Source organism: Benincasa hispida, chromosome 7 (genome assembly GCF_027475165.1).
Source record: "Benincasa hispida cultivar pf3 chromosome 7, pf3_genome.v1.1, whole genome shotgun sequence".
Taxonomy (NCBI): Eukaryota; Viridiplantae; Streptophyta; class Magnoliopsida; order Cucurbitales; family Cucurbitaceae; genus Benincasa; species Benincasa hispida.
Window position 1 is genome coordinate 34096803 of NC_143484.1, and position 7357 is coordinate 34104159.

Here is a 7357-nt window from a genome sequence, read left to right on the forward strand (position 1 = left end):
TATATCAGCTACTTGCTTGGCCGAGAAGGGGTGTTTGAGGGGTATGAAATGTGCATACTTGCTCAAGCGATTCACTACTACCATTATGGTATCAAAGCCCTCTTCTTTGGTAAACCTTCCACGAAATCCATGCTCCAATCTTCCAAAATCAGGTAGGGAATGGGGAGGGGTTGTAGCAAACCAGCCGGTGTTAAAGTCTCATATTTGTTTCTTTGACATATCTCGCAACCTTCCACATATTTCTTCACATCAGACTTGATTCCTTGCCAATATAGTTCCCCACTCATTCATTTATAGGTCCTCAGGAATTCGGAATACCCCTTAGCATTGAGTCATGGAATGTGTGAAGTAGTGAGGGAATTAGACTAAACTTCGAGAGAGCACCAATCTGTCTTTATAAGTTAACCTGTCATGTTGCCATCTATACTTCGGTTTCCCCTCAAGATTGTCCTTCAGAATGGTGATGATCTTCTGGAGCTCCTCATTCTCCTTAACCTCCTTCAATCCCACTTCAATGTCTATAATGGTTGGGGTTGATAAGACACTCAACTCCATCCGAGCTGGCACCCTTGATAAAGCATCTGCCACCTTGTTTTGCAAGCCTGGTTGATATAAGATCTCAAAGTCGTATCCAAGTAGCTTTGTTAGCCACCGTTGGAATTGAGGTTGTACTTCTCGTTGCTCGATCAGGAACTTTAACACCTTTTGGTCTGAAATCACCGTGAACTTGCTTCTCAACAGGTAATATCTCCATTTCTGCACTGCTAGGACAACTACCATCACCTCTTTCTCATAAATGGACTTGGCTTCGGCTCTCGTTGATAGTTTCTGACTGAAGTAGGCTATAGGCTTCGAGTCTTGTGATAATACAACATCTAACCCAATTTTTGATGCATGGGTTTCTATCACAAAGCCCTCGGAGAAGTTAGAGAGAGCCAGGGCCGGGGCTGTCACCATGGCTTGCTTCATTTTTTCAAAAGCCTGATTGGCTTCTTCATTCCATTTGAACGAGTTCTTTTGAAGAAGTTTGTAAGTGGAGCTGCGATACTTCCATACCCCTGAATAAACCTCCTATAATACCCTGTAAGTCCAAGGAATCCTTTTAATTCAGATACATTTTGCGGTTGTGGCCATTCTCTCATCACTTTGACCTTTCCATCATCTACTTCTACCCTCATGGTTGATATCCAGTGGCCTGAGTATTGGACCCTAGTGTGGCAGAATGTACATTTTTTCTGATTTGCAAATAGTTGATGATCTCTAAGGACATTAAATACTACTCCCAAGTGTGTCTCGTGTGTTGAAATGTCCGGGTTGTACACCAATATATCGTCAAAGAAAACTAGTACAAATTTTCGAAGGAAAGGTCGAAAAACCTGGTTCATCAATGATTGGAACGTGGCTGGTGCATTTGTGAGTCCGAACGGCATCACAAGGAATTCACAGTGTCCTTCATGAGTTTTGAAGTCTGTCTTCTCAATGTCCCTTTCATTCATTCTTATTTGATGGTAACCCAACCTCAAATCAAGCTTGGAATAGATCGCTGATCCATGTAGTTCATCCAACAACTCCTCAATTACCAGTATAGGGAACTTGTCGGCCACAGTTGCTTGATTTAGCTTTCGATAATCGACACAGAATCTCCACCCACCATCTTTCTTCTTTACTAACAGGACAGGACTGAAGTATGGATTGTGACTTGGTCGACTAATTCTGGCCTTGAGCATCTCTTCCACCAATTTCTCAATTTCTTGTTTTTGGTTGTGACCATACCTGTAGGGTCTCACATTAATTGGAATCTGGTCAGCACTCATCAGAATGCGATGGTCCACGGCTCTCATAGGAGGAAGTGTTGTGAGTTCTTCAAATATGTCCACATTTTGCTCCAACAGGGCTCGGATCATGACAGGAAGCTCCCCAGACTCGTTGACCTCTCCCTTATCCTCTTTCTTTTCCTCATATCGAATTCATAGTTCTGGAATTCTACCAGAAACCCCTTGTCTTCCTCCTCCCGTGACTTTGTTAGCACCTTGAATGAAACCTCTGCTTTGGTCAAAGATGGATCACCCTTCAACATGACGTGCGATTCCCCCGTCAAGAAAGACATGGTCAGTGATGGCCAATGAACCCCCGTAAAATTAGTTATGCATAACTAGGGCATTCCTAACACCATGTCCATCTATCCCAAATCGATCCCAAAAAATTTGCCTTTACATTCAAGTTGGGGAGCCTCAATTCTGCTGCTCTGCATACTCTTTCCCCTCGTATAGTCGCGCCATTGCTGATCACCACTGACAAACTCTTCTTATTCATTGGTAATTCCAGCTCCTCCACTATCCTACAATGCACGAAATTATATGTTGCTCCACAGTCAATCAACACTACTACTTCCTTCCCCTTCATCTTCCCTTTCAACTTCATCATACCTGGGCAGATAGGCCGCACATTGATCTCAAGGCTATTTCGGCGGTTTCCTCTCTTCCCAGATCTTCTTCTCCCCTTAACTTTTCCCCTTCCTTCTCTTCTCCGATTGCCTCTTCTCTTTTGTTGGTGATAAACAACATCAACTCGCGATTTTCCTTAGTCTTGCATCGATGCCTCGATGCATATTTCTCATTACACCTGAAGCAGAGTCTCTTGTCCAATCGTTCTCGGAATGCACTATCAGAGAGGCATTTCATAGGTGGATCCTTCTTTATGAAGTTGCTCTTCATAGGCAATCTGATTCGTTTGATCGTCTGTGCTTTCACAGCCTTCTCGCTTTTCCTTTAAATCATTAGACTCTCCTTCACGTGGGCTTCTTTTTTTCCAGGCCCAACTACCCCCATATCAGCTAAGGCCAACTTGAGGGCCATGTTTCTATCACTCACCAACTGGGCTTTGTGTATACATTCCTCCAGTGTATTCAGTTTTTTACTAATGACCTCGGCCCTCAACATCAATTCTGGCCTACTTATGAATGCGTCCTTGAGAACATCTTCGACCAAATGGGGTAGGGGTGTCGAATAAGCAACGAACTTCTTCACGTAGTCTGAATATAAGTCGTCCTGCTTTATTCTCTGCAACATCGTGCCTAGACTACCTTCTCCGGTAGGTCTATAATACTCGAACATTCTTCTTTTCAGCTCCTCCCAAGTATTGATAGGTCTCTGTTTGTGGCTCCATCGAAACCAATCGACTTCCTCCAGCCCAAACTAATGACCGCTACTTTCACCTTCTCTTGATCGGACAACTCGTGAATTTCAAAGTAATGTTCTGCCTTGTACACCCACGATTCCGGGTCCTCTTCTGCGAAAATAGGTATTTCTAACCTTTTGTACTTATTCTTATTAGATCCTCCTCCTCCATTGTTGGGAGTTAAATCAGCCTTATCAACCTTCCCCTTTCATTTTCATCGTTCGACCATCAGATGCACCCGACTCTTCGGCCTTCTGAGCAGCATTAGTCTCCCACATTTCCTCTGTCAATTTTTCTATAATTTTGCAAAGTCTCAGCAGCATTTCCTTCATTTCGGAGACTTCCCCTTCATTTTTTTCCATCTTTTCTTGTATTTGTTTCTGAGCCATCACACATGCTCGCCCAAGGATGAAACGGCTCTGATACAACTTGTAAGCTTCTTGCTACCCTGCATGAAGAAAACAACCAACCAAACACAAGAAAACAGAAAGAAAATAGGATAATGAAGAACACAACAACTAGGATGCTCTTTATTTATTTATAAACTTCTCCTTTTAGTCTCTCTTGATCACTTAACAACCTCCCTGGAAAACACTACCCAAAATACACCAACACTCCTCTCTAATCCCTCTCGACTGTTGACTTAAAAGAAGAGAAACGAACAAGGACTTCCCCAGCACCTTAGAAAGAGTCGGGAACTTCTCTCCTCTCAAAAAGCCTACACAGCTTTCAGCAAATTCTTCTCTGCCCCCTCTCCCATACGTCTCTGTCCTTTATAACGACCTTGTGGTCCCCCTATCCTTTTTCTCCAACTTTCTCTTCCTTGGCTTCTCTGAATAGTTGTTCATTTCCCTTTTTACCCATTCTTTTGTAGGTGTAAATAACTTGTGGCCTTACAGTTTAATAACAACTTATTTTAATACTTAAAATAGGTCGTTATCTTATAAAACAAGGTTACAAACTCAATCGATCTATAATTCTATCTAAGGCTGGAGTTATTTAAGTTGACGGTTTACGTAATACCTCATACTTGGGGATTTTAACCGATATACTAAGCGTTGTTCATCGGTTTTATAAGCATATGTTAGTGGTGTGAGGTTTTAAAATGTGAAACCCAGATTTTCATTTTCCCTACTTAAGCAAGTGATTAAGGGAATTAGCTAAGTATAAGTTAAATCCTATGTTAAAGAGAAGGAAAATTCTAAGTATTTAAATAGATTGTTCAATAGCTTTGTGTTACGCCTTAACTAGAGAAAAATAACTATGCGTTGGCAGCTAGAAAAATAGCTAAGTATTTGACAATGCGTTAGCCTTGTTCTAATCGTTGGGGTTGTGCCATGCGTTGGCCATTAGAATTTGAGAGGTTATTTGGGTATTGAAAGAGGCTAAAATGTGGCCGAGAGGAAAGGCTATGCAGGGACAAGCATGTGGCAACCAAGGTTTTGAGAGGTTAGCAAAGCATGCGGCAGCCTCAAGTTGCGCGGACATGGGCATTGGACGTTGGAGTTATGTGTGCTGGTTGACCGTGTAGTAAATAAGTAGTGAGGTATACGATCGTGTATCAAACGAGCAGTGCTACATAATGAGGCATGCGATCGTTTAGTAAGTGACCGGAGCTACACGATGAGATAGGCGATCGTGTAGGCGGGCTCTAGACGATCGTGTAGCAAAGCGGTGAGCTACACGATGAGGTAGGCGATCGTGTAGGGAGGCACTGGACGATTGAGCGATACGATAGATAAAGTACTACACAATCAGTGTAAGAGCTAGATGATAAACGTGGAAGCTAGGCGATAGTGCTAAATGATAGCGCTATACGACGATGTGCTAGGCGATGGGCATGTGCGTTAGACGATAGCCGTGTTTTGCTAGACGATGGACGTCAGCGCTACACGATGAGCAAGAGCTATGCGGCAACACTATGCAATGGTGCTATGCGGCAACACTATGCGATGGTGCTATGTGGCAACACTATGTGATGATGCTATGCGGCAACACTATGTGATGTTGCTATGCGGTGGCTTTGCGAAACGATAAGCTATGCGATGATGCTATATGAGGAAAGATGCTATATGGCATAATCGAGGTTAGGTCTATATGGGGAAAGATGCTAGGCGACAATGGCTTGAAAGTTGTTGTGATGAGGTTAAAAAGATACCTCAAGGGCGCAAAGATGGGATGGACGCATATGAAGAATGGACGCATATGAAGATGGACGCATATGAAGATGGACGCATATGAAGGATGGACGCATATGAAGTTAGATGGATGCAATTGTGGTTAGATGGATGCATTGAGGTAGGATGGGCGCATATGAGATTGGATGGACGCATTCAAGGTCGTCATCCGGACATGTGGCTTGTTGGGAAGAAATCTTAGGCCTTAAGAAAATGAGGTAGATGCACAAAAAGACATGCAAATTTGAGGGCAATGTGTTGGTAAAAAGGGAAGAAGACAACTTGGATTGCTATGACGTAAAGATTGCGTTAATAGTATAAGAAAATGATAATTGGACATGCTGCCAAGTAGGAGGTGTCGGCCTTGGAGAGATTTTGGACGCCTATAAATAGGGCCAAGGACTTCTGATGATAACTCGAATTCTCTTCAAAGGACATTAGGAAGAGTGTACGAGTGTCGAATAGGAGGAACTATGCATTGATGGAAGAACGCATGCGTTGGTAGCAAAAACCATGCGTCGGTCATGAAGTTCCAAGAGGGGAAGATGTTGTTGGACAAGAAGGTCTAGAAGTAGCATCAACTTGGGGCGAGGATATCTCCCAGAATACTCGTGCGTTTGGAGTGATTCTAAAGGCACCTAAAAGCTATGAGAGTCTAGTTTTCATGATAGGGCTGCCGGAGAAGAAGCTTTAAGGAATTAGGCCGAGGAATGAGGAAAAGACAGAAGGATTGAGCTATTGGGTAAGCTTGGGCTAGCCTTGATGTTCTAGTTAATTCGGCCAGACCACGAGGAGTTCTGAGCTATATTTTAGGGTAAGCTTCCTGAGACATTTTAAAACATGTTTGCAGAAAGAAGTATCTTAAAATAAGTTCTGGAACTATGAGTAATCTAAGCTGATAATTGAATGGGGAATTTAGGATTCAAAAGGGAAACATGGGAAATCTAAGGAACTCCGGAAAGGAAAGTTCCTAACCAAAAAAGGTGAGTGGTTATTCCATTATTTGAATGGTTAATTTCTATATATATGTGTGTGTGATTATATATAGAGGTTGTGTTTGAGATATTGGCATGATTGGGAAATATGTTTGCCTGGATATTTGATTTGTATTATTATCACAATACGTGTATATTTGCATTAGGAAATGGGATTCATACCCGGGATATTGTTAGCGTGCTTGGTGCGACGCTGGGCTGGGATTGTCAAAATATCTGGCTGGAATTGTCACCATACCCAAACATGGCTAATAAGAAATGTCGACATGTGCACAGTTGACGGGTTATAGGGTATTGAGCTTGTGTTCACATTGGTCATCATGGGATATTCGCAGAGAATACCCGGGAAAAATACATAATCATGCCAGGGTTTTCCAGCTGACAGGCTGAGGTGATTACATTTTATTATGTGATTATTGTTAATCGTGGAATTGTATTCCCAAAAATAAATTTCTAAAATCAAACTTATGTTTGTTTAAAGCTAGCACTCACTGAGCTTTGTAGCTCACGTTTTCCATGTATTATGTCTCTCTCCCCCCCCCCCCCCCCCTCCCCCCAAGTAGTGAAAGGTGAGGAATTCCAGGGTCCTGCTATTGTCAAGGTCTGCCACAAGCAACAGTTTACACTTCCAGAGGGTTTTAAGAATGGTTGTGTAATGACCCGACCCCCTAGGACTTAAGTTACGCCATTACTAAAATACATGCATGCATGGAACTTAAACGGCACTCTTTTATGACGATCAAATACAATCATGGAAGTACATACCATCTCATACTAGCATTCAAGTGTCTATGCGCATAAATAAATAATTCGGATCTTGTAACAAAACATACTTTAATCATGTTATACTATCAATCTTTCATGTTGTCATTTAACATGTTAGCATACATCTAATGCCTGGCCTGTGGGCAGTTCCAGTAGTAAGATTACTTACATTGATATTAGGTCGAACCAAAAAGCAATTAAATCTTTGTGAAATTATTGAATCCTTAATCAAGCCTAAACATA